The 25,900-nt window shown below is 41.5% G+C and overlaps 1 long non-coding RNA gene across 1 annotated transcript in view; it reads left to right on the top strand.

The window, feature by feature from the left end:
- The window catches only part of LOC141093127 (uncharacterized), a 35,307-nt gene that overhangs the window by 9,005 nt on the left and 402 nt on the right, over positions 1 to 25,900 (top strand). Inside the window, exon 2 of the long non-coding RNA XR_012232986.1 lies at positions 13,400 to 13,557. This is a non-coding gene — a long non-coding RNA (uncharacterized lncRNA). The remainder of the gene's footprint in view (positions 1 to 13,399; positions 13,558 to 25,900) is intronic.

Below are 25,900 nucleotides of genomic sequence, written 5' to 3' on the forward strand. Positions count from 1 at the left end.
TTATTGCGGTCGCCAATCAAAGTCACATCTAAATAGTTGGTAGTAGACGGATGGACTTGAAAAGTAAAATTGAGGTTGAAGGAATTTTGATTGAGATGATTTATGAAGGAATGTGCTGTAGCAACATCTCCTTCCCAAATGAATAATAAATCGTCGATATAACGTGTATAAAAGATTATATGCTCTGAAAAACTATTATTATCAAAAATGTAAAGTTCTTCAAAAATGGCGACCACAATGTTAGCAAGGGAGGGGGAAAATTGACCTCCCATGCTAACGCCACACTTCTGAAGAAAAAATTCCCCATCAAAAGAAAAATAATTATGTGTCAACAAAAAACTAATAGCTGTAATAATGAAGTTTTGAGTCTGTAAGGGATAAGAACTATGCCTTCTGAGAAACACCTGGAGACAATCAATGGCTACATAATGTGGTATAGACGAATATAGACTGACAATATCACAGGTCAGCCACATATAATCATCATGCCAAGAAATGGGATTTAAGTTGTTTATTAAAGACTTTGTGTCTCTCAGAAAGCCTGGCACATCCCTAACTAAAGGTTGCAAAAAATGATCTATCCAAGCACCCAGCTTTTCTCCAAGGGAACCAATGCCTGATATAATAGGCCTAAAGGGTGGTGGAAAAATACCCTTGTGAAGTTTAGGGAGGGCATGATAAATGGGGATAATAGGAAAATCCACTTTTAAATAATCGTATATTTTTTGAGAAAAAATGCCCCCCTCCAAACCATCTTGAAGTAATTTATCGATTTTACTCTTGTAAAAATTAGTAGGGTCCCCCTGGAGATGTAGGTAGGTGTTATTATCAGATAGAATAGCATGATTCATTTTAAAATAAAGTGAAGAGTCCAGAACCACGACCCCTCCCCCCTTGTCTGCTTCCCTAATAATTAACCCTGTGTTGGATTGCAGATCTTGTAGTGCCAGAATTTCTTGAGGATTAAGATTGTTTTTATCAATACTAGTAATTCTGTCTAAATCAACAAGATCTGCCTCCACCTTTTCCTGAAAAATATCTAGGATAGATGGCCTAGATTGAACAGGGTAAAAAAAGGGGTTAGAAGTTACAAAACTATCAGGAGAGGAGTCGTAAGTTCTACATTCTGACTCCAATTGTCGCAAATCAGAAAGTTTTTTCAATTCATGAAACATTGGTATTATGTTAGAATCATGTTCAGCAGAATTTGGAAATAAAGACATGTTTTCCTGTAAATCATTATCATTATAAAAATGACATTTTAACGTTAGGTTTCTAGCTAGTTTGTTCACATCCAATAGAGTCCTGAAAACATTGAATTTATTTGTAGGGCAAAAACTCAATCCCTTAGACAAAACAGATAAATGATGCTGGGAGAGGATCTGGGCAGACAAGTTCCAAACCGGACAGGTTAATGTCTCTGTTTCCTGCGATCCGGATACCTTGTGTTTCCGATGTTTCCTGCCTCCTCTCCTGATGCGTTTTTTGAAGCAGAATTTTTTCTCTTGTATTTTTTATTGATAGGAGCAGAAGGATTAATTTCATCAATTGAGGAATCTGAAGAATTTTCTATTGAATAACTGGTGGTAGCTGAAGAGATGCTAGTATCGCCAAAGCTGACATTGCGTTTGGAATTTTTTTGGAAAAATTTTTTATTATCTTGTTTTCTCAAGATGGAATTTTGGTGATGAATTTCTCCAAGTATAAACTTTTTTTGTTTGATAATCATTAATGTCTCTGTCTAGTTTGCGTTTTTTTCGTTCCGCAATTTTATCATCTAAGGTGGTAAGATGTTTATCCAAATTTTCTTTTAACTTAGTTAGTTCAGGAAAGTCCTTAAATTTATCCAAAGCAGTCTCTGTTGTAATAATGCTGTTTTTGCAAATCTCCAGCTCTTGTTCCTCATATTTTACAATAAGCTCCATAAGCTGCAGTGAACATTTGGAAAGAATGGTGTTCCAGTCATTCAAAAAAGTCTCAGGAAAAGAGGAAAAGGTAGGAGATTTAATGATCCTTAATCCACGAGGTATCATATTTCTGTTGATGTAAGAGCGCAATGAAGTAGAATCCCACCAAAGTCTGGCTTCTTTAGATTTACTTTTTTCCAATGATCTGTGTAACAGCAGGAGCTCCTCATTATCCTTGGCGGCAGCCTCAATCGTGGTAACATCACCATGAATGTTGAAGATGGAGTTGAACTTAGCACCCAATTTAGCCCACATCTTGTCACCTAGTCTAGTAGTCAGTAATAATAAAAAGAGCAATTCCAAAAATTGGTTATCATGCACTGGCTTTTTTGGCTGTGGGCACAATTTTTGCATATCGTGCAAACATGCCAAGAGATGCAAATCATTTACCTCCATGTACACTGGTTTGACTTACAACATCAGGGATTTCATTAATTGTAATACCCCTAATGTTGTATATCTCATTGAATGTACTTCTTGTTCAATTCAATATGTAGGTTGTACAACTTGTCCTCTCAAACAGCGAATACGCAGACACATGTCTGATACTTTAAATCCTTCTGCAGTGAATGTTTCTGCAGTCTCGAGGCACTTTATTACTATTCATAATAGGTGCCTCGATTCTCTCACATTCACTGGCATTGAAAAGGTGTACAAACCAGTCAGGGGAGGGGACCATCGTAGAAAGATTCTCAATCGAGAGTCTTTCTGGATTTATAAATTGGGCACTAGAATACCGCATGTTATGAACAAGAGGAGAGATCTAATCATGCAGTATTCTTAGGTATCTCTTTCTCTTGTTCATGCCATTCAAATGTGTGGTCCTTTTTTTTTTTTTTTTTTTTTTTCCTCTCCAGTAAATAACTTAGACATTTTCACAGTTGGATATACGAGGGGTACTTAACACAGGGTATATATTTGTACATATATATCTTTGAAAGAAAATTGTAAATGAATGAAACAATGGTGTTTGTTTTTTTTTTTTTTTTTTGCTGCAGTATTTTTCTCTTTCTTTCCGTTTGTTGTAATGCAATCAATTCCCACCATTTGATAACATGCTACGTACAAATTGTTCGCAAATTATAAGATCCTTGTTATAACGCTATCAGAGTACATTATGGCTTCCTTTAAATACCTATATGGTTTTTTAACTGCTTTATATGTGATATATCAAGTAAAAAAAATTTCTTTATAAAACATTTTTTATTTTTTTTTTTTTCCTTGATCTGTTTATTATTATACCCTTTGTATGTGTTGGTTTCCATGCATTGTACACTTTTTTCAAATTTGGTTTTGTCTATGTTAAATGTAATGGGTGTGTTTTTCACCTAATTGAATCACCTGTTTCCTTGACATGTTTTGCACTTAAATATCTGTTTGGAGACCTCCTTTACGCATTCCATGATTAAGCCCTTTCAGGGTGAAACGCGTAGGAAAGTGTTCCCCTCCATATGCCTCTTTATGTTGTTTTTACTTGATGGTAAAAAGATTTTATATTTTCAATAAAGCAATTGTTATTTTATCTCCTGGAGACGCTGGAAAATCTTTTTCTATGTTGTGCATTCTGTTATGAATGGGTCACCGAGGAGAAGAGCAGGTCCAGGCTAAGCCACAGAAAACCAGAGAGGTTGGTACCTAAGCGGATTGCAGACCCCTGATCCTATCCACACAACTAGCAGTAGCGGTGGAGCGTACCTACGATGATCCTAGACGCCTCGGCACAGCCGGAGAGCTAACTAAGCCTAAAGCAAGAAAGGGGAAATCTAAACTACCCCAGAGCAGACCCCAAAGGAATAGATAGCCCCCAAACATATATTGATGGTGAGACAAGATGAAGACACATACACAGGCAGGAAAATAGACTGAGCAAATGATGGGGCCCACACTGACTAGACAGGACAGGAAAGACACTTTCTGCAATCACGCAAAAAACCCTGCAAAAAGTCCAACATGTCTGATGCAAAAAACACTGAGGTCACACGACTTCGCCCCCCACTATATCAGCACTCTGGTATATTCTGAAAGCAGAGCAAAATGAGACCAATCTAACGGGGATAAAACAAACTGGCACATGCAGTAACATATGGGCGGTGATTCAGCACAGCCCCAGCCGGAGCTGGCTGACCCGCACCAAGAAGAGATAGACAAAAGCAGATCAAATGCAAACAGAATAGCAAATAAACCACTTAGCTGAACATGCAGGGACAGAGCTGGAGAAATCAGACCTCAGGAGGAACAGGAAGCAAATCACCAGCAGGGATAGAGGGAGTCGGCTGTCTTAAATCCCAATCTGAAACCCCAGATCTCCAATCGTCATCATTATCAGGTGGTAAGCCTCTGTCAATCAGATCAGCTCCATTACCTCCAGTAACTACCAGAGGGAGCCCAGAAAGAGAACTCGCAACCCCTCTGTCGATCTGACCAGCTTCACTACCTTCAGTAATAACCAGAGGGAGGCCAGAAAGCGAATTCACAACAGCTGCCTCCTGCTAATACGGACCGTATCAGATGATATTACCAGATGTTGTGAGATCATAAAGTTTTTCCCCATTTCGGTCATGCTAACCCAGCCTTCAAAAGTGCTGGCGGTGCCCCACCTTCATTGGCGACTAACTCCTCGGCCATGTTGTTCCACTGAGCTACCGCTGTCAGGTGGGAAAGTAGTTAGAAGTTTTAGCATGTGCTTGTAATCATGCATTTTTTGATCCCTCTCCTGTGATGAAAATAATGATGGCATGTTGTTCTTGTAGCAGGGATTCATCAAGATGGTCATCCATTAATCTGCATTGGTTAAAATACGGTCAAATTGAACTTCAGGGCCAGGTTTATCTTGGTGTGCCATGTGAAAAGACTGGACCAACGTGATCACTTGAACATCAGATGCTAGTACTGCTAGAACCCACATTCTCTGTTCAGGACTGTAACCCTTGCAGTGTACCAGATACTGAAGGGACCAATAGACCAAAGAAGCAAAAGACTGGATATGTATGGCTGTTATAGTTGTCTAGTCATCCAAAGTTATTGGCAAGTCATGTGTTATCCATGTCTGTTTTTTTCAAAGAATGTTAGGTTACCCACATTGGATGTGGACAGGTGGATGCGCCTGTTTGTGATGACCACCCTGCCATGCTAAACACATGCTAAACACAAGTTCCGACAGTACACTTGCTGCAGGGCAGGCCAGCACCTCCAAAGCATAAAAGGGAAGATCAGGCCATGTGTCAAATTTTGAGACCAAGAAGGGAAGTTGGACGGGCAGTCTTCCACCATATTCTTGTAATGCTGCCTCCTGCTGATACAAACTGTATCAGGCCATGTGTCCAATTTTGAGACCTAGAAGAGATGTTGGACAGGTAGTCTTCCACCATATTCTTGTAATGCTGCCTCCTGCTAATACGGACCGTATCAGATGATATTACCTGAATTTGTGATGTGGTCAAAGTTTTTCCATATTTCGGCCATTCTAACCATGCCTTCAAAAGTGCTGGCGGTGCCCCACCTTCGTTGGCGACTAACTCCTCAGCCATGTTGCTCCACTGAGCTACCACTGTCAGGTGGGAAAGTAATTAGAAGTTTTAGCATGTGCTTGTAATCATGCATTTTTTGATCCCTCTCCAGTGACGAAAATAATGATGGTATGTTGTTCTTGTAGCAGGGATTCATCAAGATAGTCATCCAATAATCTGCATTGGTTAAAATACGGTCAAATTGGTGGTTATTACCCAGGCACTGCAGCAGTTATTGATTCATGTGTGCCAGGCTGCCCAGAGACAACGACAAGCTGTCCTTCATGGGAGGTATATTGTCTGGATACTCTGCAGCCACACTACAGTGATGCCCATGAGCCATTCTCACTGCCACCCTGCTGTGTGACAGTTGTTCCTCTTCCTCATCATCCAACCAAACTGTCTCCTGCCTGTTTAGTTGGGTACCTGGCCAATGTTGGGACAGTAACCTACCTTCCGAGCCATGTGTGGATGACAGACCTGATAATGGTGAATTGGCTCCGCTCCTCCTGTTCCTGTTTCTCCTGTTCTACCACCTCATCCATCATAGTCTGAATTGTTTTTTCCAGCAGGCATATAAGTGGTATAGTAACTCTTATGATGGCATCATCTGCGCTGAGCATATTGGTGGAATATTAAAAGCAGCGCAACATGGCACACACATCCCGCATGGAGACTCATTGGTGGTGAAGTGGTGTTCTGCTGTGCGACGCATCCGTGTGTGCTGCAGCTGAAACTCACCTATTGCCTGTTCCTGCTCGTACAGTGTCTCCAGCATATGCAAGGTAGAGTTCCACCTTGTTGGTACGTCGCATATGAGCAGGTGAGCAGAAAGACAGAAGTAACGCTGCCGTGCAGACAGGTGTGCAGTAGCAGGGTGAGAATGCCGAGAGTGCACAAACACTGCTCATACTTTCAGCAGCAGCTCCAACATGTGTGAATAGTTTTTTTAGGAAGCTCTGCACCACCAAGTTTAGCACATGTGCCAGGCAAGGGATGTGCATCAAACTGGCTAGACCCAGAGCTGCTATGAGATTTTACCCGTAATCGCACACCACCAGGCCGAGCAAGAGGTTCACTGGCAGCAACCACTCATCTGTATGCTGTTTGATACCAGTCCACAACTCCTGCGCGTTGAGGGATTTGTCCCCCAAACATAGAAGTTTAAGAACAGACTGCTGTCGCTTTTCCTTGGCTGAGCTCAAGTCGGTGTTGCAGGTCTTCCTGTGTCCAAATTAAGAGGCAGTTGAGGGGGAACAGGAAGAGTAGGAGGAGGGAACCTGGACCAATAAGTGTCCAGCAATACTAGGTGGTGGAAGGACATGAGGTAGAATGCCTTCCGCCTCTGCCACAGCCGCCAGTACATTTACCCAGTGGGCAGTTAGGAAGATGTAATGTCCCTGGTTGTGTTAACTGGTCCACTTATCGGTGGTTATGTGGACCTTGCCAATAATGGCGTTGCGAAGTGCACACTTAATTTAGTCTGTAACATGTTAGTGCAAGGCAGGGATGGCCCGCATGGAAAAGTAGTGGCTGCTGGGAACAACATACTGCAGGACAGCCACTGACATTATTTTTTTTAAACTGTACAACTCCACTGCCCAGAATGGCTGCATTTCAAAAGCCAGTAATTTTGAAATGCTGTAATTCTCAAATATTCTGGCTTGAGGGTGGCTGGAGCACATCACAAAGAAACAATTGACCATAAGTCCTAAATATAAAAATGTATTTATTTTTCATTACACAACAAAAAGTATATATTGTAAAAGTAGCAAAGCATCAGTGTAAAAAAAATCCATAGCATAAAAATGTACATACATTAGGGGGCGTTATTAATAATAATAATAATAATCTTTATTTATATAGCGCCAACATATTCTGCAGCGCTTTACAGTTTAACAGTTTCAAAACACAAGTCATAAGTAACAACGTTAACAATACAATAATTAAAGCAAAATAAGATGAAATAAGACGACCCTGCTTGTGAGAGCTTACAATCTACAATGAGGTGAGGGAGATACAGAGTACAGGTGTGTATTTACAATTGTATATTTACAATGAAGGTCCAGCCATCTTGAGGGAGTGAAGGATGGATGGAGATAGTGAATGGGCTACAAACGCCCACTTACACATAGAATGACTTTGATTAGTGAACTTGATAAGCCGCTCTGAACAAATGTGTTTTGAGGGAGCGACTAATACTATGCAAATTGTGGATAGTCCTAATTTCTTGGTGTAGAGCATTCCAGAGGATAGGAGCAACATGGGAGAAGTCTTGGAGTCGGGAGTGGAAGGTATGGATTAGTGCAGAGGTTAGTCGAAAGTCGTTTGCAGAGCGGAGCGATCGGCTAGGCTGATAGACAGAAATGAGGGAGGAGATGTAGGGGGGTGCCGCACCGTGGAGAGTTTTGTGGCTGAGAACAAGTACTTTGAATTGGATCCTATAATGAATGGTAAGCCAGTGTAATGACTGACGAAGAGCGGACATGTCCGAGTACCGATTAGCCAGATGGACGACCTTGGCTGCTGCATTAAGTATGGACTGGAGAGGGGATAGTCGAGTGACGGGGAGGCCAATTAATAGAGCGTTGAAGTTATCCAGGCGGGAGTGGATCAATGCTAGTGAGTGTTTTAGCTGTTTCCATGGTGAGAAAAGGGCGGATTCTAGAGATGTTCTTTAGGTGTAAGCGGCAACAGCGGGCAAGAGATTGTATATGGGATGTGAAGGAGAGATTGGTGTCAAACATAACGCCAAAACAGCGCGCCTGCTGCCGGGGGTTATTGTGGTACCACTCACGGAGAGGGAAATGTCAGATTTAGGGAGGTTAGTAGACGGCGGGAGCAGAAGAAGTTCAGTTTTGGAGAGGTTGAGTTTCAGATAGAGAGTGGACATGATATTGGAGACTGCGTACAGACAGTCACTGGCGTTTTGTAGTACAGAGGGGGTAAGGTTGGGGGAAGACGTACATAGTTGTGTGTCATCAGCATAAAGATGGTACCGAAAGCCAAATCTGCTAATGGTCTGTCCAATTGGGGCCATGTAAAGAGAGAAGAGAAGGGGGCCAAGGACTGTTCCCTGAGCTACCCCGACAGCAAGAGGAAGAGGAGATGAAGTGGAGCCAGAGAACAAAACACTGATGGAGCAGTCAGAGAGATAGGAAGAGAACCAGGAGAGAGCAGTGTCCTTAATGCCTAGCGACTGGAGCCTACAGAGTAGGAGATGGTGGTCAAGAGTATTGAAAGCTGCAGATAGGTCAAGAAGAATGAGCAGAGAGTGGTAACCATTACATTTTGCTGTCAGAAGGTCATTGGTCACTTTGATGAGTGCAGTTTCAGTCGAATGTAGGGGGCGGAAGCCGGACTGTGAAGGGTCTAGAAGGGAGTGAGTGGAGAGGTAACGGGTAAGGCGGGAGTAAACTAGGCACTCCAAAAGTTTAGAGATGAAGGGGAGATTGGAGACTGGTCTGTAGTTGTTTGTGCAGGATGGGTCGAGAGCGGGTTTCTTTAGTAATGGAGTAACGATGGCGTGTTTGAAGGAGGATGGGAAAATGTCCGAGGGGAGGGAGAGATTAAAGATTGTAGTTAGGTGGGTTGTGACGACTGGAGAGAGAGACTGGAGGAGATGTGAGGGAATGGGGTCAGTAGTGCATGTAGTTGGATAAGAAGAAGAGAGGAGTCTGGAGACTTCTTCTTCTGTGATGGGATCAAATGTGGAAAGTGAGCCAGGGGAGATGCAGGAAGGGATGGGAGTCACAGCACTTGGTGGTTGGGAGACACGTGGTGTCTGTGATAGGGGCTTGTGCTTTTGGCCTGAGGAGGGAGTGAAAAGTGTCAAAAAGTTTCTTGGGGTTGTTGGCTAGTGAGGAGATCAGAGTGGTGAAGTAGGTCTGTTTGGCGCGGTGAAGGGCAGCGTTATAGGTTCTTAACATAAATTTGAAGTGGATGAAGTCTTCTGGTGTGCGGGTTTTTCTCCATAGGCGTTCAGCACTCCTAGAGCATCGATGGAGAAGTTGAGTTTGCGATGTGAGCCAGGGCTGTTTTACTCTGTGCTTGGAGGTTCTGAGGGTGAGGGGAGCTACTTGGTCAAGGGTGCTTCTTAGAGTGTCATTGTAGTGATGAACAGCCAGATTAGGACAGGAAAAAGAGGAGATTGGGGACAGTGATGAGTGTAGGGAGTCTGAAAGTGTCTGAGGGTTAATGGCTTGTAGATTTCTGACTCAGTGGTAGGTAGGAGTGAGCTGGGGTGGGCGAGGATTTGTGAGCATGAAGGAGAGAATGCTGCAGTCAGAGAATGGAAGCGGTGAGTTATTTAGGTTGGAGATTGAACAGAGCCGGACAAAGACCAGGTCAAGGGTGTTACCGTCCTTGTGTGTCTCAGAGGTTGAAAGCTGCGAGAGGCCTAGAGAAGTGGTTAGTGATAGAAGCTGGGATGCAGATGTGGAAGTAGGGCTGTTAATGGGGATGGTGAAGTCTCCCAGGATAAGGGCTGGAAGTTCTGAGGACATGAAGTGCGGCAGCCAGGCTGAGAAGTGGTCAAGGAAGTGGGTGGGTGAGCCTGGGGGCCGGTATATGACCGCTTCTCTGAGGGAGAGGGGACGGAAGAGCCTGATGGTGTGGACCTCAAAAGAAGGGAATAAGAGTGATGGAGCTGGGGGGATGACCTGGAAAGTGCATTGTGGGGACAGGAGTATGCCGACTCCACAAACATTTCTGTTTGTGGGTCTCGGGGAGTGAGAGAATTGTAGGCCACCATAGGAAATGGCAGCAGGAGAGAGTGTCAGAATCCTGAATCCAGGTTTCAGTGAGGGCCAACAGATTAAGAGAGTTGTTCAGAAAGTAGCTGTGTAGGAAAGGAAGCTTGTTACAAGCAGACCGTTGATTCCAGAGGGCACAATTAAAAGATAGCGATGAGGGAGTGCAAGTAATATTAATAAGATTATTATGGTTTCGATATGAGGTATGGTAGGGGTTGAGGTTCGTGGATGGTGGACCAGGGTTGGGGGAGATGTCCACTGAAATCAGTAGGAGTAGGAAGATAAAGAGCAAATAGTTGTTGGAATTGTAAGTATTTTTTTTCTGCGATGTGTTTGGGCAAGATGGGCTGAGGTTTCTCAGGAAGGTGAGTAGTGCATGGGAGCTGTACATGGGAGAGGGAAGTATAGAGGGGCTGACGTGTATGAGTCGTGATGGAGGAGGGATAGGATGGTGAATGTGGATGGCAAGGGAACACGGGAGGATAAAAATAAAGCACATGGTTAAAGGGGAGAGCAAAGTGTGGGTTACCTGACTCCTGCCCTGACTAACTGCCGTGTATAACTGCCGTTTTCCTGATGCTTAGCTTCTGTGATGCTTTGCTTATGGGATGCTTGCGTGCTGCACCCCACACTGTGTGCCTCCCCTTAGGAACTAGTACATATATAGGCCACACTACTGGGTCAGGAGAGAGGGATTGTGGGAGCTGGTTGGGTATAATTTGGCAACTGGGGCCAGCACTCCAGGGGATCGTTAGATGATCAAAGGCACTAGACCAGGCTGTGTCAATATGCTATAGCACCTTCCACCTGATAAGATCTAGAGAGGCCCCAGTCACAGATCTAAAGCAGTAAGTATTACATACAGTGCAACAAATGAATTATACCAAAGCATTAGCAAGCACATTAAAATATGCAGCTAAATGGTAAAGCAGCAGAAGTACAGAGTTGTACCATTTGGATATATTGCAGCAGAAAATAGAGGCAACAGAGGTGGGAAGTTGTACCATTCAGGCTGCTTGCTAGCAGTGAATGGAGTAAATACATGCAGAGTGGCTCAGTTGATTACCATTTGGATATACTGCAGCAGAAAATAGAGGCAGCAAAGGTGGGAAGTTGTACCATTCAGGCTGCTTGCAAGTGAAAATTAATTAGAAATGGTAATAAAGTGCAAATAGTGCAAGAGCAAATAAATTCATATACTAAGTGCAAATTAAATAACAATTCATCGTGAATATGCAACATAGTTAAATAGTAACAAAAATCTCTAATGTGCAATATAAATAAATATAGCAGTGTATTATTTGTGCAAAGCCAGTAAATGCATATATCACTGCATAGATGTGCCACATTAATCAGAGGCAATAGTACCCTCTGGCACAATAGATTCAATATCAGCATCCTTTGTGCCAAATACCAGGAAAGATACACAACTACAGCGCAAGTTATAAAAAAGTTATGTTAGGTAAACAATACAACTTACAAGCTCCACTGCACCTGGTCAATCCGGATAGCCGCCCTCCCCAACGCGCGTTTTGGCCTTTACCCTTCATCAGGGAGTGGCGCCTATGGGAGACTAGCAGGCATATATATCCACAGCAACCAATCATACATCAGAATTCACAAAAACAGCCAATCAAAGAAAAGAGGACGTGTTTAACAATATTGGACCTCCCATCCTATTCTACCCTATACGACCTAAATACAGATCTTATCACTGCGCATGATTAAATAGAGACCATCTTAATGGATCCCTACAGCATGTTTCCACAGACCGAAATCCAGGGTCTGTCATTACAGGACAAGGGACACCGCTATATATATTTGCAGAGCGTCCCTGATATTATAAAAGCGTACATTGCGCATGACAAAGAAAAGAAAGATGGCCGCCGCTGTCCATCAATCCACAGCGTCCATAGCGACTAGGAAAGTCGCACTGCGCATGACAGAAGAAAAAGGACACCGCTATTATTGAGTACATAATATCCATGATGGTAAGAAGAATATATGTACTACACATAACAAAAAAAGGGGGTACAAAAATATTGTTTAAAAATTACACAGCATCCACAGTGATATAGGGCCGGTAACTATTGAGTACACAGTATCCATAGCGACTAAAACAGTCACACTGCACATGACAAAAGAAAAGAAAATGGACGCCGCTATTATTGAGTACATAATATCATTGATGGTAAGAAAAATATATGTACTACACATAACCAAACATTATTTAAAAATTAATAATTACACGGCGTCCACGGTGATATAAGGCCGATAACTATGGAGTACAAAGTATCCATGATGACACAAAAAAATATATATATTGCGCATAACAAAAAAGAATAACCAACCCTTATTCAATAACATAGCGTCAACGGTGATATAAGACTGATAACAACAGTAATCACCATAGTTCATAAACACACAATGAATTATCAAATTTGCGCTACGCATAACCTAAAGATGTTAATTAGCATCTCTAATAAAAAGCAGAGAAATTCCCGCAATAATAAAGAGACAAAATAACTGCTGACGTCCAAATATAAATGTAAATAGTATAAATAGCTACCAGGAATAGACCCCGTGACCACATATCAGAATAATCTTTATATGTCAGCAAATCATGCGTGCATTCACCAAAAAAGGATAGTGTATAACGTCATCAGGCATTACCAATATCAATATTAATGAGGAGAAGAAGCAGGAGGGAAAAAAGGAAGGAAATTGTGCACCAATTCTGATTGCCAACTTCAAAGAGAAATATTTCACATTGTAGGTATAGACAGTTAACGCACCTCATACAATGACATAATTCCCACACTCTACTATATTGCAACAGAGTTAAAATAAAATACACTGTATCACATGTCAGACGGATATTGACGCTCATAAAGCAGGGGATGAAGGGATTGCCAGGTGGGCCACGTCTACATCAATGCCATAAGCACTTGTAACAAGATGTAAACAGACGCGACACAGATGGGGCTGATCAAACAAAACTCACAATCCATATACAGATAGTCCCAGGTTATAGTGCGTGATATAATTGCAAAGATGCAATGTAAATGATCACTGTGCAAAGAGATACAGAGAATATAAAATATAATAATATAAGTGCTCTTGTTGAATAAAGGTTTTCATATATTTTCATTCTCTTTCTTCTTTATCCTAGGGATGTCTGGTAAAGAAATGACTGTGGTTATGATGCACTCCTGCTTTCAGTCCATACCATCAAGTAGAAAGATGACCACCAAATGAGGTACTTCAATTGTCAAACAGCACACAAAACTGGCATACCAAAAGAAATTAAAAGACAAAAAACAATTATAGGTAAGTATCCAAAATTGTCAAAGATGAAAAATATATAATACTACAATAAAATAAAAATAAAGATGTAAAATTGCTGCGAGACTCAATAAATAATGGACATATCAAAATATACAAGTAGCCTACAATAAGTACCAACAATATTAAAAATGTTAAAATACCATGAAACACACATCAGAGAAATGGGACAAAGCTATTATTTTCATTAAGACCAAGTGGTTGGACCGTGCCAAGTGTCCAAATCCACTTGGTTTCACATTGTGCTAATTTCTGGCTGACATTGGCACCTCTAATATTAATGGAAGTTGTATCTATGCCACGAACCCTCAACTTAGTGTCTGTCACAATTGTGATAGAGCTTGAAATGCCTGGGTATTGTTTTCAGGGCATTGATGTCATTTTCCTTTTCAGCAGCTTTTATACCCAGGACTTGTTCACGAACTCTAATTTTAAACTGCCTAGTAGTCATCCCAATATATTTTTTTATGACATGGGCATGTTGCAAAATAGACCACTGCTTTTGATGTGCAGGTAATGTGATGTCTGATTTTAAAATTACGATTCCCTCCTTGATTAAAAAAGGTATCCGTACGTTCTATATTTGAACAGGCCACACAATTACCGCATGGAAAGCATCAATTGTCCACTTTAGGAAATTTATCCAGAAATGTCGTTGTTGGAGCTGGCATATAGTGACTTCTTACCAAGCAGTCAAGTATATTGTCTGACCTGCGGAAGGTGATCTGTGGCCTATCCGGTAAATAAATAGCCAATGTCGAGTCAGCACGTAAAATTGGCCAAGATTTTTTCAAACATTCCCTAATAGCATCAGCTTGAGCATTGAATTTAGTGAAAAATCTCACTTTGTTGGTTGTATCAACTTTTTTATTAGAATATAATAGGGAATCCCGTGATGATTGTTTTGCCCTCAAATATGCTCTCTTAACCATACGGTGGCTGTAGCCATGGGCATAGAATCTAGTTTTAAGGTCACGTGCCCGTTCCTCAAAAACATCATCAGAGGAACAAATTCTCCTTAAACCGAGAAATTGGCCAATTGGAACTGACTTAATCACAGATTGGGGATGTGCTGCTGTGGCATGCAGTAAGGAGTTTACTGAGGTAGGTTTACGAAAAATGTCAGTTTGCAGTACATTTTGAGAATCACGTTTAATCGTGACATCAAGGAAATCCACAGAGTCTGAATGAGCATGATATGCTAGATGTATATTCATCTCATTATTATTAAGACTTGTCATGAATAGATCAAGTGCTTCATGAGTACCCTGCCAGATCAAAAAAAGTCGTTGATGTACCACGCCCAAAAAAGGACACGGTCCACCGACGAGAGACAATCCAACAGGAAGAGGTCCCTCTCCCACAGCCCCAGGAACAGATTAGCATAGGCCGGCACAAAGGCTGCGCCCATGGCTGTCCCCTGGAGCTGCAGGAAGAAGGACCCCTTAAAAGTAAAAACATTGTGAGATAACGAAAACATCAATATTTGTGTAATAAATGATGCCATATCAGACTTGAAATTGGAAGATGTACGCTTTTATAATATCAGGGGCGCTCTGCAAATACATATAGCGGTGTCCCTTGTCATGTAATGACAGACCCTGGATTCCGGTCTGTGGGAAATGCTGTAGGGATCCATTAGGATGGTCTCTATTTAATCATGCACAGTGATAAGATCTGTATTTAGGTCGTATAGTGTAGAATAGGATGGGAGGTCCAATATTGTTAAACACGCCCTCTTTTCTTTGATTTGCTGTTTTTGTGAATTCTGATGTATGATTGATTGTTGTAGATATATATGCCTGCTAGTCTCCCATAGGCGCCACCCCCTGACAAATGCTAAAGGCCAAAATGCGCGTTGGGGAGGGCGGCTATCCGGATTGACCAGGTGCAGTGAAGTTTGTAAGTCGTATTGTTTACCTAACATAACTTTTTCATAACTTGCGCTGTAGTTGTGTATCTTTCCTGGTATTTGGCACAAAGGATGCTGATATTGAATCTATTGTGCCAGAGGGTACTATTGCCTCTGATTAATGTGGGACATCTATGCAGTGATATATGCGTTTACTGGCTTTGCACAAATAATACACTGCTATATTTATTTATATTGCACATCACAGATTTTTGTTAGTATTTAACTATGTTGCATATTCACGATGAATTGTTATTTAATTTGCACTAATTTATTTGCACTTAGTATATGAATTTATTTGCTCTTGCACTATTTGCACTTTATTACCATTTCTAATTAATTTTCACTTGCATCTATGTGCCCTTATGATATGGATAATACCGCCCCCAATGTATCTATATTTTTATACTATGGATTTTTTTACACTGATGCTTTGCTATTTTTACAATATATACTTTTTATTGTGTAATGAAAAATAAATACATTTTTATATTTAGGACTTATGGTAAATTGTTTCTTTGTGATGTGCTCTGTTCAGTTTTTTGACTGTCCTAATATTAACATGATATAGTCAGTGGGGCTGGAAGCTGCAGATACTATTTGGTCTGATTATGTTCCTATACGATTGCTGCTGCTCCCATTTTCTTTTATGTGTGGTGGTTGCAGGTGGCTAGGTTTGTATCTCCTCTTCCAGTCAAGGATTTGGGAATGGAAAACTGAACATTTCCATGGGATGGTGTGGAGATGTTTGGTGACACTGGTGGTGATCGTGAGCGGGAGGAAGAGGCTGAAACGGCATCAGAAGAGGGAGCAGAATCAGGCTCAGATCTGTCATGATGTTTCAGGTGTGTACTCCACTGCAACTCGTGCTTGGAATTCAGATGACACGTCATACAGGTGGTGCTCAGGTTCAGAATATTTATGTTTCAGTTTCTGATGGCACAGAGTGCAAACCATCTGTCACTTGTTTGCAGCACATTCTCTAAAGAAATGCCATGCCAGGGAGCTCTTTTGAACTGTCTTTGGCTTATACTAGCGGTGCGGTGGGAAATAGCAACTGATATACTGGAAAGGGGCTGCCCACCATGCCTTTGAACCCTGCTCCCTCTTTTGCTGTGCTGTTGTGATAGCATGGCCACTTCCTCTTCCTCTGAACTGAACATGTCACAGCGATGGCCTCTGCACAATATGGGGTCTAGTCTCTTATCATCCCTCACATCATCTTCCACTGACTTCTTAATCATGCCATCTTTGACAATCTGCACACCGCATAAAGATGCTGCAGTTGGCAAATGAGTTTCATCATCATCTGACATGTGCTGCAGTGATCCACTGACACATCATTTTGTGTCAAGAGATTGTTACCTTTCTAGTTCTTGTGGGAGATCCCGGACAGATGCGTTATAGATATTTCAAATCTACATCTGAGACTGAATGAATTGAGTAATGATATAGCTCGTGTTATATGTGGCATTACATTTTAAAGGTTCCTGGATGCATTTGGCCAGAAAAGGGCAAGGCTCGGTTACTCACATTATACAGTTACCTGCTCTTACAGTGAAATCACGTGATTTTGAGAGTTTTGTAGAAATTGATTTTGATTAACTCTAAAGAACTACTGCATTCTGTTACTGTGTCAAGGACACTACATTTCTAAAATTCTGATGGGAGGGGGGAATGAAAGGGCTGTGCGGTTCTCTTCTCCTCTCCGCTCTTATCTCCGCTGAGTGTCTAATGGGAGGATTCACGGAGCTGCGCTCAAAATTCTCTGTATTTCTGTCCTTGGCGTAATACTCGCTAGGAGATTTGTGCATTTTAAAGCAACAGTACTTAATTGAAGTGGAATGAAATTTTGAAAGTTGAAGTTGGAAGTTGAAAGTAAAATATGGTGCCTAATTTAGAAGGAAATTGTGGTTGATTGGTCATTAATGTGGGTGAACCTGCTTCTAGTTGTGTGATTGATTTATAGCAAATTGTGGATCAACAAAGGAGGTAGCCGACTGTATGCCTGATAAAGTAGGTTAGAGGCCTATCACACCTGGGCCTGCTTACTTTAGTCAGCGGGGATTTTTGTTGTGGATGAGAGGTGAGGGCAAGGAGCCTTCTGGATACACCTTGGCAGGCTCACTCTGACTTGCTATGTGTGGCCTGTAAGACAAGGTCAGGCACACTAGAAGAGCATTTCAGAACAGAGGTGAGCTGTCTAAGTTGAAGCAGTCTTCCCACATTCCATGGAGCTGGGCTGGAAGGAAAAAGGCCTATTCCTATTCTAGCCAGCTGATCTAATGAGTGAGATGCAGAGAGCCTTCTCATTACATCCTGTAGGTCTACTGGGTGAGAGGCAAGGAGCCTTCCCGCTACACCTTGGCAGGCTCTCTCTGACTTGCTACATGTGGCCTGTAAGACAAGGTCAGGCACACTAGAGGGGCATTTCAGAAGAAAGGTGAGCGGTTGGGAGAAAAAGTTGAAGCCATGGGCAACTTTTTCTGTGTACAGTCGGTGCCCCCAATGGGATCCAAGACAGCTATGCAGATTGTAAAAGACGGAGAAGGAAAGGAAGCAGTGAAATATGTGGGACCAATATTGAAAAAGGCAAAAATGCCAGAGTGTGGATGTTTGGATGTACAGAAATGGCACAGTTTCAGAGAGGAGAATAGGGGTTGGATAAAAGACAAAAGGAAAGAGCAACAAGTGAATAAATGGTGTCGTGTGGCAGAGGAAATACAACAGTATGGAAGTAAAGAGATTACAGTGGGACATAAGGTGTATTTTGACTGTTTTGATGCACAAAAATCTATGATTGCTGGCGCCCCACCTCTGCATAATCAGAGACCGAGACAAGACAGTTGGACTTGTAAACACTGTGGTCAGCCAAACTTAGACTGGAGAAACACTTGTATGACCTGTGCTACTGACCTAAGTGAGTTGTGCTAAATCCTATCCAGACAAGATCATATGCAGTGACATAAGAATCTGACATAATAGTGTGGGTAGTGGGGTCATTGACCTTTGAGGAGTAAACTGACAGTAGACACCAGACGACCAACCCCATTAGGACCTAGAAGGGTGACTAGAGTAAGAAAGATGCAGGTGTGTTATCCCTGGAGCCCCTCTGACCAGCTAGCTTTGCTGAAGTAGCTGCCTGACCCTGAAAACCAACCATTCCCGTTTTACAGACACATAAAGGAAATACAGGATACATATAAGTGTACCTGGGCAGACCTAGAGAGGTTGGTGAGTTTAAAGGCAGGTGACGCACTAGGACACATAATTAAGACACACACAGATGTGGCAAAGAATCAAACTTCGGGCATGGATAATAAATCTGCACGGTCGGGGTAGACGTACTGTGAGTCACTAAGACAATGGGCTACAGTGGAACAATCAGAACAGTCTATTCTCCTGACTAACGTGACACAGTAAAAAGGAGAGAGTGTAGAGATGTACTTTGGACGGTTACAGCTGAAATGGCCAGACATGGGGTACTTTTACATAAATCTACTTGATGTTAGAATACTGGTGAATGCATTCATTGCTAAAGTAGTCGAGCAAACAAGGACGATAAGACAACCTGTCATGTATGCTGGAGCACAAGGAAAAAGTGGATACGTAATAGGGGACCAAGGGACCTAGAAACAGTGAGGTGCTGGAATTGTGGTACTTACAAAACTTATTGTTAGCGACAAAACCCCTATGAATTTACGGTCATGATTAAAACCCAAGTAAAAGGCTGATGTCAGTTATTTATTTCCCAGACTCATAAAATCTACACACCAGCCCTGAAAAATTTGTTTTGAGGCCTAGAAACGACGATGACATGGCTGATGCGATATATTGATTTGCAAAACTACTACCAGGCCTTAAAAGTTATTTTGGTGGCTTAGGAATGGCAGCGACATGGCTACTGCGATATATTGATTTGAAAAAGTACTCGAAAACACACAACAGGCCTGAAAAATTATTTTTGGGGCCTTGGAACAGCAACGACATGGCTAATTTAATATATTGATCTGCAAAAGTACTTTTCAGGCCTGAAAAAAAGCATTTTTGAGCCTTGAAATGGCAATGACACTGCTGATGCGATGTATTGATTTGTAAAATTACTAGAAAACAGACACCAGGCCTTAAAAGTTATTTTTGGGGCCTAAAAATAGCAGAGACATGGGCACTGTGATATATTGATTTGATAAAGTACTAGAAAACGTACGACAAGCCTGAAAAATTATTTTTGGGGTCTAGAAATGGCAACGAGAAGACTGATGCGATATATCGATTTGCAAAAATACTAGAAAACAGACACCAGCCCTTAAAAGTTGTTTTGGGGGCATAGAAATGGAAGCGACTTGGCTAATATGATATATTGACTTGAAAAAGTACTAGAAAACACACAACAGGCCTGAAAAACTATTTTTGGGGCCTAGAAATGGCAATGAGAAGGCTGATGCAATTTATTGAATTGCAAAACTACTAGAAAACAAAAAACAGGTCTTAAAATTATATTTGGGGCCTAGAAATGGAAACAACATGTCTGATGTGATATATTGATTTGCAAATCTACTGGAAAGCAGACACAGGGCCTTAAAAATTATTTTTGGGGCCTAGAAATCGCAACAACATGGCTGATGCAAAACATTGATTTGCAAAAGTACTTTTCAGGCCTGAAAAAAACATTGTCGGGCCTTGAAATGGCAATGACACGTCTGATGCGATATATTGATTTGTAAATTACTAGAAAACAGACACCAGGCCATAAAATTTATTTTTGCAGCCTAAAAATAGCAGAGACATGGCCAATGTGATATATTGATTTCATAAAGTACTAGAAAACATACGACAAGTCTGAAAAATTATTTTTGGGTCCTAGAAATGGCAACGAGAAGGCTGATGTGAGATATCAAATTGCAAACCTACTAGAAAATAGACACCAGGCCTTAAAGATTATTTTTGGGGCCTACAAATGGCAACCTGAAGGCTGGTGCCAGATATTGATTTGAAGAACTACTAGAATACACACACCAGGTCTGAAAATTTATTTTTGGGGCCTTCTAACAGCAATGAGACTAGTGATTCAAATTATTTGTTCATCAGAGTAATAGAAAACACAAAGCAGCTTCTAGGACAAGACACCAACAAGCTAGGGGATGCAGAGTATACCGACTGGCTTTAAGGACAGTACCCCCCAGGTAGGGGTGCAGAGTATGCACAGCAGCTTCAAGGACAGTACTCTGCAGGTGGGAGGTGCAGTGCACACACCGTGCGGCTTCAAGGACAGTACTCCCACAAGTGGGGGTACAGAGTACGACCAGTGGCTTTTACCACAGAAATTATTATTATTTACTTATATAGCAAAATTGATTCCATGGTGCTGTACATGAGAAGGGGGTTACATACAAATTAAAGATATCACTTACTATAAACAAACTATCAATGACAGACTGATACAGAGGGGAGAGGACCTTGCCCTTGTGGGCTTACATTCTACAGGATGGTGGTGAAAGAGACAGTAGGTTGGGGGGTTGTAGTTGCTCTGGTATTGGTGAGGTGGTAGCTCCGGTAGTGGTGTGGAGGCAGCAGGGTCATTGCAGGCTGTAAGCTTTCTTGAAGAGGTGGGTTTTCAGGTACCGTCTGAAGGATCCAAATATGGTTGATAGTCAGACAAGTTGGAGCACAGAATTGCAGAGGATGGGGGATATTAGGGAGAAGTATTGGAGGCAATTAGGTGAGGAGCGAATAAGTGTGGAGGAGAGCAGTAGGTCTTGGGAGGACCGGAGGTTACGTGAGGGAAGATATCGGGAGATTAGATCAGAGATAAATGGAGGACACAGTCTATGGATGGCTTTGTAGATCAGTATTAGTAATTTGAACTGGATACACTGCGGGAATGGGAGCCAGTGAAGAGATTTTCAGAGGGGAGTAGCGGAGGAGCAGAGAGTAGAGAGATGAATTAGTAGGGCAGCAGAGTTAAAGTTGGGCTGGAGAGGTGCGAGAGTGTTAGCAGGGAGGCCACAGAGGAGGATGTTGCAGTAGTTGAGGTGGGAGATGATGAGGGCATGCACAAGCATTTTAGTAGATTGAGGGTTGAGGAAAGGATGGATTCTGTAAATATTTTTGAACTGGAGGCGACAGGAGTTGGAAAGAGCTTGGATCTGTGGTTTGAAGGACAGGGCAGAGTCAAGGATTACTCTGAGGCAGCGGACCTCTGGTACGGGGAAAGCGTGATATCATTTATTGTGATAGATAGATCAGGTAAGGAAGATCTGTGAGATGGAAGAAAGATGATGAGTTCAGATTTGTCCACATTGAGTTTGAGGAAGCGAGAGGAGAAGAAGAAGGATATGGCTGATAGACACAGGATTCTGGACAGCAGAGAGGTGACGTTTGGGCCACAAAGGTAGATTTGAGTGTCATCAGCATAAAGGTGGTACTGGAATCCATGGGACTTTATGAGTTGTCGCAGGCCAAGTGTATAGATTGAGAAGTGTAGGGGTCCTAGAACAGAGCCTTAGGGGACTCCAACTGAGAGAAGGTGGGATAAGGAGGTAGCATGGGAGTGGGTGATGCTGAATGTGCAGTTGGAAAGGTATGAAGAGATCCAGGATAGGGCAAGGTCTTTGATGCCAAAGGAAGAGAGGATCTTTAGTAGGAGGCAGTGGTCAAATAGCACAAATAGGGATTGCAGAGTACAGACAGCATTATAGTTGCAGAGTGCGCAGTCACAATCTGTACCTCACTCCAAATGCATCCTATCCCTACACTAGCGAGAGCAGATGGAGGTGGCACTTATGATCTGACCTTTATATAAGCCGTGTAACGTGCTGCGCTGGCATAACAGCTGTACCAATACTTGGCATGGCTCTGATTGTTCTGGAAATTCCCACAGTCTAAAAGCTTATTGATTGGCTGCACTGCAGCCTTTCAACAAGCTTTATTTGACTGGTGAACTCAACCAGGAACCCGGACATACAGAGCAATGTTCAAGTTCTGTACCAGGTACTAGGTTCACTCATCCCTAATTAGGAATCTTAAAAGTGGGTTGCAAAGCCAGGTGAAATGCTACTGGATTTATGATGGCCGCAATATTATGAGGACCGATGAACATTTGTACCAGTTTCCAAGAAGGAACCTTCAACTTAATATTCTTCGAGGACAACCACATCAAATCACCAAATCACAGGTCCAGACCTACCAAATGTCTCTGGTCAACCACACACTTATGTTTGGACTCCATCTTTTTCAAATTTTCAAGAACACCTTGCTACACTGATGTAATAGATGAAGAAAACTATTCCTCCTCAGGTACTCCTGAAGAATTATTCTTATTGAAGAAGAATTGAGGATGAAATCCACATGCCCCAAAGAAAGGGGACTTCCTAATAGACTCATGACAACAGTTATTCACAGCAAATTAAACTAGAGTTGAATTTATATGGTTTGGGGGCGAATGCGGGGGGCCATTATATTGTTTGGTGGCTACCATGAAGGCAATCCTACAGTATCATGGGATCTCTTTTTGTGGGTGGGCCCCTCATGCCTTGAGGACATATCTGTGAGGGTTCTCATAAAGTGTGGGGGCCATTATATAGCATGTGAGCCAATTTGAGTGTCATTTTACGGTATGAGACCTACTGTGGGGGCAATCATATAGTATGGAGACAATTTTGGGGTCCAGTATGCAATATGGGAGCTCATGCGGGGCAATTATATAGATTGGGGGCTAAGGAATGGGCTATTATGCAGTTTGGAGGGCTAATGTGGGGGCCATTATCTAGTTTGGGTACATTTCGTTGCTAGAAAAGCCTAAAAAACATGGTTCAAACTTTATCGGTAATATACTGCTCACCTACAGACTATTCCATGGTCTGGAGTACATTTCGTTGGTATATAACCCTCAAAAAACTTGTTCATTTATACTGATATTGCTTACCCATAGGGTATTACATCTTCTTGGGTACATTTAGTTGCTATAGAAGTCTTAAAATACTTGTTCAAAAATGTATCAGTATTATATTTCTCATAGGATAGTATATCTTCTTGAGTACATTTCGTTGCTATATAAGCCTCTAAAAAGTCACATTGGAGATTTGGTGCTTTTTTTAATTTAGTTTTTATTCTGCGCTGTTTTGTGACAAAACCTGATGCCAGGAAAGTGAATGAAAAACCTTACATGTCATGCACATGTTGAGCATTTTTGACTTGCAGACTGGAGTAGAAAATGATCTGCTGCATTTAAATTCTCTGTGCGTTTTTGCCCTGCATTTTTTTTTACCATTGACTTCATTCCATTCAATCAAAAATGCATACAAAAAACACACCAAAAACGCTTGTTTTGCAGCTACACTTTTCTTGCCAAGAGATGCAGAAATGGTGCAGAAATTTTGCTTAATGTGTCCACATACCCTTATTGCAGGCTCAGACTGGCCCATAGGGGAACAGGGGAATCCCCTGGTGGGCCCCTGTGCAGATCTGGGTCACCAGCCTCACTGTATGGGCAGTAGTTGGCATAATTCACTTGATTCACGCTGTACAGAAAAAAAGCAGCATCTCATCATTCATTAACCAATCTACTCAGTTTATTATTATGCAGAGATATAGGTAAATTCGTAAATGAGGGTATTCTAATATTTGTATGCAGGTGAAAAGTGGGCACCCCCAAACTCAATGTAACTGGTGGGCCCTTGGCACCCCAGTTTGACACTGCCTTATATTATATTGGTCACCCATAGACTATTCCGTGGTTTGGAGTACATTTCCTTTTATAAATCCCTCAAAAGTGCATAACCTTTATGAGTCTAGGAGACCAATACATGACAATTTGAACAGAATGTGTATGAGGCCCTCCTTTATGTCCAATACAGGGTGTATCTGAGTCCCTTATTTTTGCCAGTTCTTGGTTCCTTCATAAATTACAATGAAATTTCCTGGTTTTTTTTGTTTTTTGTTTTTTTTTAAATCGAGTTTGGTTTACTTAAATTATATATGTTTAAATCCTTCTTAAATTTTGCCTTCTATACAAGTCATTATACAGGAAAACATGTTTCTTAACAGTTTTTTCCTGTAAAATACAGTTTCAAGTTAGTTTGGAATGTTTTATTGTCTGTCCTTGAAGTTGAGTAAGTGTGTGACACCATTGTTCTCGGCAGTGATCTGGAAGTCAGAGATGCATCTCGGGGTCTTCCTCGTGTTGGTCTCCTTCCATTCAGCACTTTTTCCATCCATTTGAACATTTTCACTGCCCCCCATACCTCCTTGTAGGGTCATGCTGGAAAAAAGCAAATGAGTATTAAGAATTGCTCAGTTTGAAAAATAAGCAACCAAACATTTTGGTGCTCGCTCATCTCTAATGATAACTTCTGAATGATGGGGGTCACTTTGCTCACCGATTAGGAGTTCGGGTAAATTTTATTCGCTTTAGAACTTAGTGGCAGCCTTCATACTCGACCACTGTTCCATTTGTTGAGTGCTGCACTCTGCTTTTTTGTAGACCTGCAGATGGGCTTCCAACTTGTCAAGAAATGTTATAACAGAGATAAAAGTTCATCGTTAGTGATACAAAATTCTGCCTATCTGTGAGGGGATCAGCTGTGAGACACCAACTGATCAGCAAGTTATCACATATCCTGCGTTTTCACTGGACACCCCTTTAACACATAATTATACACAGAGTAAAATATCAAAAACAGCTAATTAATGCTGTGAAGATTTGGTAGAAATGGACAAATAAAAGGCCTGCGTGTTAATAGTTCCTTAAGAAAGAGTAGACATTATGGACCTTAAACTCATGTTCTGCTATTATTTCATGTTTCTTTGTGGTATACGTTCGCTTTGCCTACGCACAGTGCACAGTGGAAGTGTCAATTCCTATTGTGGTGAAGATGGATACTCTATTTAAATGAATCATAAAGCATCCATTGTGCTCATCAATGTTTACGGAACATAATGAAAAAACTCACCTCTATATTCATGGAAGAGCAGAATATCAACTCTGTTCCTTGCATCTACTAGAGCTAAACCCACATAGTATATGATTGAATTGTTTTTCCTAGAATGGTAACTTGGCAATAAAGGACCAGACAAAGAAAAGAACAGACACAAGTAAATGTCTGCACATTGTATATTTTACATTATTATTAATTATTAAACAATGTGCATAAACAGAAATAGGATATAGTATTCAAAAATATTTTTTATACAAAGAAATTATCACCTGATAATCAGTCAAAAGTGGTCAACTAAATAATGAATAATGAAAATATAGTAAGCAAATAAGTATTAAGAGATATTCCTTCCCTTCTGGCATGTTGATGGAATAGATTCTCCATTCATATCTCTACTTATATTTGTTTCATCATCCCATCCAATCTGACCTAGGTCAGCTACGTACACCTGTAATTAGTTCATATACATATATACTAGAGA

The sequence above is a fragment of the Dendrobates tinctorius genome, unplaced genomic scaffold, assembly GCF_039654945.1.
Source record: "Dendrobates tinctorius isolate UK_male_01 unplaced genomic scaffold, ASM3965494v1 ptg000062l, whole genome shotgun sequence".
Taxonomy (NCBI): Eukaryota; Metazoa; Chordata; class Amphibia; order Anura; family Dendrobatidae; genus Dendrobates; species Dendrobates tinctorius.